Raw genomic sequence first — 13,566 nt, 5'->3', positions numbered from 1 at the left:
CTCCAGATGCAGAGGTCGATGTGACCCAACTGAGGCAAGCATAAAAGAGCTTTTCAAAGAGCTCGACCCTCGCCCGACATCCTTCTTAAACCAGCGGATCTGAGAATAACAAGCACTCATTACACAGGCAATCCCACACTCAACTGCACACACACATTTATGCCATCTAAACATACAGAAAAACCACACACGGGTTTGTTCTAATGTTCCTGCTTTCACTATCATTAATATTTAATGGATGTATGTACGGGTGTCATTTGAGTGTGTGGGTGAAATTTCACAGATAACACGGCGCACAGCATTTACTAGTATTCTTTGAAGACGATAATTGCCAACAGGCTCATTGTGGAGGTGTGGAGATGCATGTGGGTGTGCCTGCATAATGTGTATGTTTATTATCTACTTTGATCCGTGTAAAAGCATGTTTGAAGCGGCGACTGAGATCCAAGCAAGCAACAGATTGTCATACTGGTAACGGCAGAAGAGAGATATAAATGGGAGGAGGATGTTAGTAAAGAGGGAGAGATGGAGCAGAGGGAAAGAGTAATGGAGATACAATACAGAGGAGGAAATGAGGAAAGTGTCTGCGGGGCCTTTAGACTGTAGAGGCCAGAAAAGGTTTGGTGGAGTATCAGCAGACAGATGAATGGCTAAGTCAGCGTGTATGAATGTTTCATTCCACCTCCAAATTAGAGAACAGACTTAATGAACATTTCCCCTGGGCTGGAGGTTAATAACTACTGTCCCTAAGCTTTATAGAGACATGGTCAATGATCAGAAGGGGGGGAATAACTCAATGGACCCCGGTCGGTGAAAGAGGATCATCCTAGAGCAGTAAAAGTCAGCCAAAGAAAGACTGAGATTAAATGTAGGATACAAACCTACATACTGTATACTCTGTCATGTAGAGAAGAGATTGGAACTATGATTCAAATAGGTTGGTTAATGTTTCAATAACCCCTCTACATCATTGAAAACTTGATTAGCCTTTCTGTTGCATTTTCATACTGAATGAACACAACATTCTCTGGCAAATTTGGATAAGTTATGATTATTTCTAGTGTGGGATTTCTGCATTTGTGTTTCTTCTTCAGTCATTTTCACTGGTTTAAACTGATTGGGGATTTGATGGAAAAAAATGATAGCAATTTCAGGCCTTTTCAATCCCTACTAAATGGATATCATTGTTGTTTTATCTAAATTAACTTTGATTGTTGCTCATCTATCTTTTTTCCCCAACCTTAAAATGGTTGTTGTATCAATATGCAAACTTGGTCTCCTTAAAAACTAGCAACAGAGTGTAGGTTCACATATTATAGGTTAATAGATGATTAGATTTTGACATGATATGCGTGTTTCCAAGCCTTCACATCAGGTTCAAAAGCAAATGCTGGTCAGGTGGTGTTGTGTAATGTTTTCATAAAATATTTGTCCTTTTAATATAATATGAAAATGCCCACATATTCTCACGTATAATATAAAATATTGCTATAAAATCCTTTGTAATCTGGCTGATCTCTGGTGTCGCCACCTGGCCCAGACCTTAATCAGATGTATCTTTTTTAAATCAATCCCACATAAATTGGCATGATTGCATAACGCTCGACTCTGATTGGCTGGTGGGTGAATGCAATGTAATGTATACTAGCAGAAGGTGTTTGATCCCCGTTTTATATAAATGCTTAATTAATCATGCCCTGTCATGTGATGATGTGCGCCCTCCAGGCAGGAACATATTGAATGTCCAGGTGTTTAGAAAACAAACTGTATGGTAGCAGCTGTGTTACTGCACGCTGTGTGAGGGTAAGCCTGCCTTTAAATGGCAAAGGCAGTTTGAAGGTCTCAAACTGTGGCATTAGATAATCCCTATAATGTAATGTATGCAATCGCATAATGCATATTATGGTTTTCTATTGCGTAACACAGATTCGGCATAATCTTCCCCCGGCTTTCTGTGGATGGGAAGTCATGGATATGTTTGGTTCCCGAGCACACATGCACTCTGCTCTCCCCGAACGCAAGTCATATTGCAGATGTTCATATCCAGTATCTGCCAGCCTCTGTTTGTTTGTTTTTGCCTCCGTATGTGTGTGTATGTGTGTGATATTGAGAGGTACTGGCAGCACGGTGCTCAGACTTCCATCCCCTCACACACAGAGAGGATAGCGGAGAGCCTCTGGGAGCTAGCTAGCTAAAGCGCACACACACACGGTTATCATGCATAAATAAATGAATATGAACATTGAGAATGAACATTTAAACTCGGCACACTGGCAGCAGTGCACAATTCTTCCACACAGCCTGTTCTATAGTGTTCCTTCACTCATATGGATTTATTTTTGCTACAGTGACTTGGTGACACACACACGCAGTTCATTTAAGTGTTATTTCTCTGCTGCTGGGCCCAGGTGACACATGCACTCACATGGAGTTCACAACTAAAAGTCATTACGTCGTTTGGGCCTTTCCATCACATTGCTCTATACATAGAAGTGTTCTCTGTCTCTGTAACACGCGCTGTGAGCACCAGCCGTCCTGAGGGATCCTCTGCCTTTGAACTATAAGCTCACCCTAGTCGCCTTAGCACCTCCACCCAAGGCTTCTCTCCATTTTCATGTCAAGGCCACTTGCAGTAGCTGAGGAGTTTACTCCGAGTGACTTGCAGTAAGTACAAACCATAAAAAGAAATCCGGATTTGAGCGGACCAGCTATCCCTTTATGAATAAAGCTTCATGAAAAGTGGATTAAGCCAAGTGGACGTTTTATGAATCAGCAATGTCTTGTCCCATTCATTACATTACATTACATGACATGTTACTTGTTAGACGTTTTTATCCAAAGCGATTTACATACTCAATACTGTGGGCAATCCCCACAGGAGCAATTTGGGGTGAAGTGTCTTGCCCAGGGACACAACGACATGCTGACTGCAGTGGGGTTTGAACCTGTGCTCCCCTGATCCGAACACCAAGGCTCTATCCACTGCGCCACCCGCCTCCCATTCAACAGCAGCGATAACATCAAGGAAGGGGACTTTCTTTAAAGAAGGCAGCATGTGGACAAAATGCAACTCCTTTACGCAGCTCAGCTATAGGCAAGTCAGTTTGATACATTTAATACATTATTTATCGAATTTAAGTTAACTAGGATAAGGGCCAAATTAGTCGGTTGTAATGTGAGGGACATCTTGTAAATTATCCAAAAATATGTTAAAAATCCTTTTGACTTTTTAAATTGCTACGTCAGAAAAACACATTTTGTAAAACCCTACTTCCAATGTCTTCTTAAGAAGTTTGAAAGGATGATGTATGACTTTTAATATGTTGGATTCAGTTCAATTAATCTCTTCAGACAGCTGGAACCTGCATCCTCTATTTCTCCTCTTATTCTTTAATTTCAAAAGTAACTTCCCCTGAGATGATGAAGTAACACTGCTTCTTCAAATGAATGCCAAAAAGGGGTGTGTCAAATTGAGTGTGTGTGTGTGCATGTTAGTGCTGCCAAGAAGCGGTACAGTTTGATAAGAGAGCAGATGGATTACACAAGCGTGTTTGATTTGTTTGTGGCAGGAAATGAGAGCAACAGAGCTGCAGTAAAACTAATTAAGTTAAATGGAACCGAGTCTTTCATTAGCACAAAGCTTTCCCGTATGATATAAAATACCCAGGCTGGGCCCTTCCTTTATTTCACAAGCGCAGGCAGTGAAATCCCTCCAGGTCCAAAATGTATTATCAAAAAGAGGGGATTATTTTCAGGTAGTAGAAGGGGGATTCAAATGGCTTTTGGATTCTTGCTGACACTTGTGCCCTTTTGAAAACATTTAAGTCTGAGTGCCTTGGAGAGAATGTTAAACTTCCACAAACACAAACTTGAACAAGACGAGTGAAAACGCTGGAGATTTGCATTGTTTGTGAAACAGAAGCAGAGAGACAGCAGTAGCATGCCAACAGAGTGGATTATGGTTATTTGGAAGCGCCTGTCGTCGCCTCCTGCGTCATTATAATTGTTATTGTTTTCTCGTTTATCGCTCCATCGCTTCTGATCCTCATCCCTTCTTTAAACCAATCAGAAGAAAAACAGGCACGACAATCCTTCCTCTACACACAAACCACCCGCTCCAATGAAGCTGACACTTTCAGAATCTCACAATCACACATGCATGCACTCGTGAACACACCGTCACACACACGTAGCATGCGGAAAAGTGACCCGCAGCCATGCATGCAACACGGCAGGACAGCTTGTGTGTGTGTGTGTGGATTCTTATCAGATTACATCAAATAGGTTTGGGTTTATGCTGCTGGGACAGATTACTGGGCAAGAAAAGGATAGAAAGAGCCAGAAGAGAGGAAGTAAATTAAGATATAATGTAATACTAGAATGGCGCTCAGAAGTCCGCAAAGACCAATGATGCATTCAAATCCTGCTCGGATTGTCCCATTTATCGAGTTGGGAAGTTGCTCTTCCGACTTGCACACGATCATGAGCTTTAGGCCGTAATCTGTTGAAAACTATACAAATGATATCTGTTTTTATTCCGAGTTGATGGCTTCCTAATGAGGATTTTCCCAGTTGGGTAACCTTTTTCTGGATTATTTTGATACCACATGATGGCAGCATAAATACATATATCTCGCAATGTTAGCTAAAGTGGAAAATAACTTGTGTATTTGCCCGGTGATTCGAGTTCGCTTCAAAATAAATGGGTTATTTTCTTGGTCCATGCAACCCTCTTTAACCAAGTTTTATGACAAGATGTCCAGAAGTCTTTTCGTAATCCTACTGACGGACAAATCGAGCCGAAACATAACCTTATTTGTAGAGGTAATAAAGAGTTATGGAGCAGGACAGGGTAAGGACTGTTAAGACTAAGAGGATGTTGAGCTGGGCAGAAAGAGACAGTAATAAGAAGATATAGGAGTGCTGAGGAAATTAGAAGGTAAAAAACAACCCAGGAGGAGGGTGATGTTGGAGGGCACCGGGTGAGGAGGCCATGGGGAGTAATGGGGGTGAGTGAGAGGAGATGAAGCAAGAACAAGAAGAGGGTTTGTGAGAGGACAGAATGAGAAAGACACTGATAGAAAGGGACAGCCAGGAGTGATCCTGACGAGACGAGAGTGGAGGTAATCAGAGAAAAGATGTGGGAGTGGGAATGACTGTACAGGAGGGAAACAAAGGAGCAGGGCAACAAGAGGTGACAGGAAATTAAAAGTGACAATAAAACAAAAGAAAAGAGACAAATAAATATAAAAAATATACAACTATTCAAGTTTCAACGTCATAATAAATCACAGACCAATGCTGGGAATCTTTCCCCAGAAGAAAAAGGGATTTCACACCATGTCAATTATTTGTGTGTCATTGTTTGTTTGTCTGTTACCTTAATTCACTTGTACCACTCTTCACCTTCTTTCCAGGAGCAACATGCAGCAGATGTATTGAAAAAGTCAAGACAAACCATGTAATGCCAGTAAACAAATTGGAGCATTTAGAAGCTAAATTGCCACATATCTCCCACAATAGAAATGGTGGAAAAGAAAAGATGAAAGGAGATTGGAGATTGGAATTGTATTCATCAGGTGGTAAAAAGAACAACTGGTAATGAATGCCAACATTGTTCTGTGTCTGTGGGTGTGTTGAAGGTAATTGTTCTTCAACAGGTAGGTAGTGATTTGTATAATGTTGTGTTCAGTTGCCTCTAAGTGGCCGACAAAAACAGAATTATATGATATTCCCTTTTTTTTCCAGTTACTGGTACATATGGTATGTGAAGGTTATTACTACGTGCAGTGGGGCAGAAAAATAACACTATAATAAAGACAGAGCCATTTTTACTTGTTTGGCAGTTTGGGGCACCTGAACATTAATTATTATTGGCTGTTTGTTTTAATATTGGGCTTTTTCAAAGCAATTCCACTCTTCAGTGCTGCTCTGAAAGGTTTCAAAGTGAAATATCAAGGTTAGATTGCCATAGATAGCAGTAATGGAGATTGGACTTTTATTTTAAAGGGTGTTGGTTTGTTGAGTAAATGTGTTTTAATACAAAGTCTGTGTACTTAACTGTTTTATTGGTTGTGTTTTGAGAAGGTTTACCAATTGTTTTCTTTATTTTTAAGGAGAGAAATGTAGTAAAACACATTTAAACCCATTTAACGTACGCAAGCTAAAGATCCTGGAAAAGGCAGTGTAACACATTATGTAATAACACCATATTCTTCAATAATCTGATATATGTTGTAATAAGAGGGCCTGAATAAAATCTATATTCCATTTAACAAGAATGTTGAAGTAAATGATCACATATTACAATGGTTATTAAAAAATGTGAGTTGCCATTTTTTTAATTAAAATGTAATAATACATACAGTATTTATTGCAATGAGAGAGAACGAGACGAATAGAGGAGTCACACGAGAGAGACTGCGACAGACATGGAGACAGGAGTGATGGAGTAAATTAAAGAGTGGAAGCTGTACAAACAGGGTGGAGAAGGAGCAAAAATAACAGAGCAGAGGAGGGAGGGCAAGAGGGAGACGGACACAGAGAGAATAAATAAATCCATGCGTCAGAACAAGTGCTTCATCACTTCTCACAACGCCTTTTCAAGCCCATTCATTCAGAAATGCTTTAAGGGTCAATGTCTTCTGTCATCAGTGGCCATTTTCACAGTTGATTGGATAAGTCTGTGATTGTCCATTTCACATCAAGCCTCCCATTCATGAATTCAAAAGAGCAGATTGTGCTGAATATGGCCTCCCGCAGCGACTGAGAAAAGGACAAAAGCACCTCTTTTTTTCCCTCTCACTGTCTCTTCTTCCATTTCCAGAAATTATCTCCACAGTTGTCACTTTTCTCCACTCAGCGCAGCCCCCTGTTGCCAAGCATCAAGCTATTCCAGAAATGTAATTTAAGGCAACAACAACAATCTCCAGGACAGCCCCTGCAATAGACAACTGACTATCTCTCAAAGACTCTTGAGCCAGTTCATGTGTGTGTCATAGGCTTTTCATCAAATAAACGTCTCCTCTCCACCTGGGAGCTTTCTATTCTTAGCAGCAGCAGGGCGAACCCTTCTGCATATCAATGCCCGGCTCATCTTTAAACATCAGCTGGTGGGGTGGCACAGATGATGGCGCCATCATGTCTGTTTGTAAATGTATGTCAGTCTAAGGTTGTCCTGAGTGAAGTGTGTGTTTGTTCACTTTTGGATTACGAGGGATGTCTGCCTGTGTTTGATAACCTGGTTAAGGGGGCCTGACAAATCTTACTTCATGCCTGATTCTGCAGAGAAATCCTCAGCCAGTGAGATTAAGATGGTTTATCTAAACAAGTAACTGTTCCTATAAGCAACAAAATGCATGTATTAGTTGGAATGCCTTAATGCTGCTATATGTCCATTAATAGAACCAGAATCCAGATTTATTTGAAAAAAGTCACGAAAAAATGGCATTAAGATTGAGACTTCTTGAAACCGTGCAACATTTGAATTCTTACTGATTCAAATTTAAAATATATTTAACGCAACATTGCTCAATTGAATACTGATGCGATAACAAATGCAACAACTGCTGTGCCATGATTGAGTATATGTCCATTAATAGGATCATTCACATAGGAATCCAGATTTAATTGAAAAACAATCACGAAAAAATGACATTAAGATTGAGACTTCTTGAAACCGTGCAACTTTTGAATTCTTACTGATTCAAATTTGAATTTAAAAGATATTTAACTCAACATTGCTCAATTCAATACATTGAGGGATTTTGCTGCTGCAGCCTTTCTTTGTGTGCTATGACCAATACTCCTTAATCTATTGAGGTATCTCATGTGATGGACTGTTCCTCCTTTGATTGATGGACATAAATCAAAATTGGGTCATCTGGAAATAATGTTATACATTTTCCACCTGTGTGTTTTGTGAGATAAAATATTGCATGACATAACAAAACAAACAGGGTATAATGGCGCTGTAATAAAGATATTAAAGTGGATTTTTACTTTATCACTCATCTCTCAGCATGCACAGCCCTCTCATTCATAAATATACAATCTGGAGCTTTATGGCTATATGATGGGCTTCATACTCATCGAAATAAATAACTTTACACTCTTTTGAATGTGATTAAATCTAATTTACAAGAGGCTTGTGGGTGATAAATGGAGCAAATGCATACAATAGATTACCTTCACTTCTAGGTGATATAACACAAATCAATACTGAGAGGAAAATAACACCACAGATCTGACTGTCCTCTTTGGTTAGGTTACTATGAAGACTAAACAGAAATGGTGCATGCTGCATTCCGTGGCAAAGTCATTTAACGACTGAGTTCATTTGCAGCTTCACTCCTGATGGCCAAATCAGTCTGCCGTGCAAGTGAGACCCCTGTTGGTGCATCAGAAGCTGCCGCCCAGCTTTGAAATCACACCATTGGGCAATAAACGTGTCAAATTAATCCCTGAAGCGACGCTTTAGGAGTGATTGGAAACTGAGCGGAATGAGTGATGGAGGCCCCATGAGATGAATCAGGTTTATATTAGGTTAGCGCTACTCCTCTTTATTGTTTTATTTTTAAATCACAAGGTGTTACTTTCACAATAAATCATGGTTCCAGCTCCGTGCAAGTGATTATAGTGTGTTCAGTCCCTCGGTCACCTCGTGTTAAATACATTTTTACATTTTCTCTGAGTGTTTCCTGCACTGTCAGGCTTTAGGTCGAGTTGTATTTTCAGATATTACAGCTACATTTAACAACTCTCTGCACCGACTGTAAAGTTTTAGGTTTGACAGATTAGTTTGATAAGCAGCACCCTTGGCCTCCATCCACAGTAGCCTCTAGTCCAGCAAGTGTCGAGCTGCCAATATGTGATGTAGCGCTGGGGCAGAGCCGGCAGCATTTGGGCTCTTTCCATGAATGTCAAGCAGTGCATTCAATACAACAGGATAGGCCAACAAGTCTGTGCCACAGCCAGGAAGAGATGAACACCACGATCTATCACTGTCATCACATACTAGTGTTATAGGAACTTAATTAATCAACCTGTAGGAGGATGGCATGCTTGGTAACGCCCAAATGGGGGGGGGGGGCTCGATTCAGTCTTTGGTGGCAGTGAGATTAAAATGCCTCTTGAAATCATCCTGAGTAAAGCAGAAGTCTAAACACATAAAAGAGATGGAGTGGGCTTTTTTAAATCAACATGCAGGCTCCACGTGTTAAAACAAAATGAAAATGTAGTTGGTGAGTCAGTCAGAAAGCTTGAGATGGGAACTGAAAGTTTAATGATCGCTGTGGGGGAAAGCATGGGGAAACAGGCTTTATAGCAGTGCAGAAATCAAGCATATGGAGCCCCAACGTGCTGCAGTATAAATAATAGCACTGATGGCTAGGTCATTTTTATAAACAACTATTTATTTTTTCTAAAAGGCCTTTCTGAACAAAACCTGATGTCTAGATGTAGAGATTATGACTTAGAATCAAAGCCATTAAACACTGTTGTAGGTCCGGAGGCCATAAGAGGACCATAAAAAAAGATTGATGAGTGATTAAATATTTGAACGCTATGTCTCAGTTAATTAAAAACCTAAACATTATTGTCAAATGTCCTTTTTTACTCTGGCAGCTTTTACAGAAGCCTCCAGGCTATATTCCTCTTCCTCTTCTTAATTTCTTCTTTTTCTACTTCCCAGTCTTTATCATCTTCCTCCTGACACCAAGCAGACACAATGTATCTCCAGAGCTAACAACCCCCCACTGACAGTGCTAACAGCATGTAACACACAAACACACACTCAGGAGAGAAGAGGATTATGACCGCGGGGACTTTCCTGTCCCTCCCAGCTATTAGCCAGACAAGGTAAGCTGACAGTAGCGGGATCCCGGAAGGCCGGAATTGGTAACCACACAAGTAACCCTGAGTCCAGTGCCAGCGATGCACATAACCAGATTAACGTGGACAAGAATAGAGGCCAATACAGGGTTACCACCTTCTCAAGCAGGGAAGTGAGTTTGTTGAATGGGTCCATTGAGGACACAGTCACAGGTAATGAAGCACCGGGCATTAAGAGAGTGTGGGATATTTTTGGCCCCAAAACAAACAAACAGAGACTAAGCAGGTACGGGGGCAGCATGCATTATGTGCATACACAAAACACACACGTAACCCATTGCCAACTATAAATGTGACAGCCTGACCAAATCAGACAATATTGACATTTCTAGGATTAGGCCTTGGAAAAAATAATGAATAAATGCATGAGGTTTTACTTCAAAACACATGTTTTCTCTGGACTTTCGGTCATTTACAGACACAGCTCACCCAGGATGAATATTTGGACGGATGGAACTAAATCAACACGGATGGAAGGAAAGCCCAAAAACATACTGCTGCTGTTTTAGGGCAAAATTAAGGGGTTGTCTTTTTATAAATGAGAACTTTGAGTGAAGTTCCATTACATCAATGTTTCAAGAAGTTATTTCTGTGTCATGGCCTATAAACCAAGGCTTAACTTGAGAAAGTTTGAACCTTTAATCATTAAATCATGCAATCTTGCAGCCAGGAAAAATCCAACAATATTTTTGACCCTATACTAGAAGCTGGAAAATGCTTTGCACGTCTGAACTGTCAGAAATGTTCTATCACCGCCCTGCAGACATGCAGCAAATGCCCAGTGGATCGTAGCAGCCAGCTAGATGGCTTCAAAGCTTCTTAACACAAAGACTCATTGTTGCTGATGGAAGCTTAAAAATTGTTTGAGATATGCAAATTAATCTATAGCCTACATTTCTTTAGACAGCTTGGGTGTTTGAATTATTAAGAAGGCGACATATCTTCATGTTAATTATTTATCTTTGTGGAAAAAAATCATCATGCTGTCATAAGCTCAGCTATTATTACAAAACTACCACCACACCATGTTCAATATCATCATCGTCAACCACATCATTCACAATGTTGCTGTTATCAAAAGGCTACATTCACAATCATCATCATCTTATAAATACATCATCATTAAAACCACTGCCATATGCTACCATAAGGAATTTTTACTGGAAGCATTTTCATCTTAATGTTCCTCAACATCATCATGCTGCCTTTATAAGAAGTGGATGTGATCACTATGATGTAATCCATTGCTAAGTGGACTACAGATTTGGCATTTCTGCTGTTGCCATTTCGTTTTTTTCAAACCAGGAGTGACGTAAGAGACGATCAAAATATTAGTGTAAGCACACTGTGAAAGGTTTAAAGCTGAAAACTAGGACAACAAACCAGAGATCTTGTCAGTAGCCCCACCCTGAAGCATAACCTGTTTCATCTTTTATTCCCTAAAAAGGGATCATAAATGACATGTTGTATTGATGAAGATTTGAAACTAACAAGTGACACAGCTAAATGTTTGATAAATCAAGCAAGATGTAAGGTCATTTTCTCATAGACTTCTATAGAATCTGACTTATTCTAGTAAGCAGGGAAGTCGCCCCCTGCTGGCCATTAGAAAAATGCACATTCCTTAAATGTGATTCATGGTAATTGTAAAAAATGAACAGATGCTTCAATGTAATTGTCTGACAAAAATAAATAAAGAGAGAAATTAAGGCACTTTTGCTTGCGTTCAGCTAATGTATCATCTTTACAAGTACCTTCATCATCCTGCTCCTCTTCCTCATCATTATCATCAACACCAATATCAATTCATCAATAAAACCATACTTGTTTATATTTCTTTTTGAACAATAGTGATTTCAGATGAAAAGCTGATTATGAGACAAAAGTACAACTATTTAAGACGAATGCAAAAACGAAGAGAATGTCACAATAAAACCATTAAAATAGAGATCAACCAATCATCAGCAGCAGTGCCATGATCGGCACAGCACGAATAATGTCTTAAAAAAGCATTACAATTTAATCATTCCTACCTCTATAGAGCTCTTATTTGAATCAAATAATCCAATCGACTGCATTTCAATTGTCATCATCATCATGCTCTCTCACCGTTCAAATGCCTTCATCAACATCCCATTCTCAGTGCATCTATGTGCTGCCCTCGCCTATCTCCTCTTGCACCCTGGCTGACCGAGTGCTCAGTCCCTTTAGACCCGGATGCGTCCACTATACCCTGACCTTAATCTCATCATGCTCCCTCCCCGGCCACCGGCACCGCAGCCCCGGTCCAAGGGGTGAAAGCCCTGCAGCTTCACTGTCACTCACCCTTCTTCCAGCGCGGAGAGGAAACTGCGCTGTGGGGTGAATTGGAGCGGTACTGGATGCGTCTCGCGGACAGGGACAGGGGGCTCAGCTCAGAGAGACCCGCGGTCATGCATTGCTGTCCGGTACATTCCTCTCCCTCCCTTTTCTATAAGATCACTTTCCTTTTCGCTCGTCTCTCCCTTCACTTGATCGCGTACCGACAGGTTTTGCGCTCCTTATTTACGCACGCATGCACCGATCTCTTCAATTAACGGGCTTCACATACGGCGTGCGTGGACACTTACCGACTGTCTCGTGTCACACAAACGGCTCACATATGACATCAAAGCAATCAGAATGCACGCACAATGAATAAGAATAGTAATACACACGTGGTTTGAGTCTTCGGTTCTCTGGAAGAAGCCCGGGTCGGGATCATTCATTCATTCATCCCTCTATCTGTGCATCCTTCCCTCCGTCCCTCATCAGCAGCTGAGTAAAAGCTCCTCTGCTCTGAAACAGCGGCGACAGAGCACGCGCACTTCACCTCTCTCTCTCTCTCTCTCTCTCTCTCTCTCTCTCTCTCTCTCTTTTTCTCTCTCTCTCTCTCTCTCGTTCTCTGGCTTTCTAGTGCAACAACAAGATAGAGAGGGGGAAAAGGAAAGAAAAAAGAAAAAAAAAGAGAGATAGAGAGAGACGGAGGGAGGATGAGTGGAGGAATAAGACAGAGAGAGATAGATAGACAGAGGCTATAACTGTGTGTGTTTGTGCCTCTGTGTTGGAGGGTGAATGTGATAAACGCAGATCATTGGAGAGGAGATGAGACATAAGAGGAAAATTGAAAAGTTCAGGGCTGCATCTAAAAATATCTCTGATGTGCCAAAGTCCAAAACCATAAAAATAATTTTTTTAAAAGCAGCTAATTCTCACAAAAATCTAACCGTTTGGAATGATATGCTTCCCTGGTGGCCAAGCAGTTAAGGTGACAACCCTGAAATACACAATATTTTATTTGCGTCCTGTTGTTGCAAGTCATTCCTCTTCTTTGGCCGCATTTCCTCTTTAGGGTAAGGCCTATCTCTACTCAACTCACACAATTTTGCATTTACAAAAGTTGAATGAGTCTACCTGTTACTTGGCATTGTACCAACTCAGTTAGTCAGAATCAATCTTCACCCGAGCCAAATTCACAACCTGCACCTGCCATTTTCAAACAGCCAAGCTAACGTCAAAAGCGGCCTCACATTATTTATTTGGTAGATCAATTTTGATTTATTTTCTTTCTCAAAAAAGGAACCCAACAAACTCACGCAGTACAATTGACAAGAGCTGCTGTTCCTATGTTTGAGTAATTGTTTCATACAAATTTAG

The 13,566-nt window shown here is 40.6% G+C and overlaps 1 protein-coding gene across 3 annotated transcripts in view; it reads right to left on the bottom strand.

Moving 5' to 3' along the window:
• slc8a4b (solute carrier family 8 member 4b) overlaps positions 1 to 12,799 on the bottom strand; it is a 91,429-nt gene extending 78,630 nt beyond the window's left edge. For all 3 annotated transcript variants that reach the window (XM_034136525.1, XM_034136527.1, XM_034136526.1), the window contains exon 1: positions 12,588 to 12,799. The gene's annotated coding sequence lies outside the window, so the exon portion shown is untranslated. The remainder of the gene's footprint in view (positions 1 to 12,587) is intronic.
• Between the last annotated feature and the right edge of the window lie 767 nt (positions 12,800 to 13,566).

Source organism: Trematomus bernacchii, unplaced genomic scaffold (assembly GCF_902827165.1).
Source record: "Trematomus bernacchii unplaced genomic scaffold, fTreBer1.1, whole genome shotgun sequence".
Taxonomy (NCBI): domain Eukaryota; kingdom Metazoa; phylum Chordata; class Actinopteri; order Perciformes; family Nototheniidae; genus Trematomus; species Trematomus bernacchii.
The sequence above is the reverse complement of the archived record's forward strand: the minus strand, read 5'-3'. Positions and strand labels throughout refer to the sequence as shown.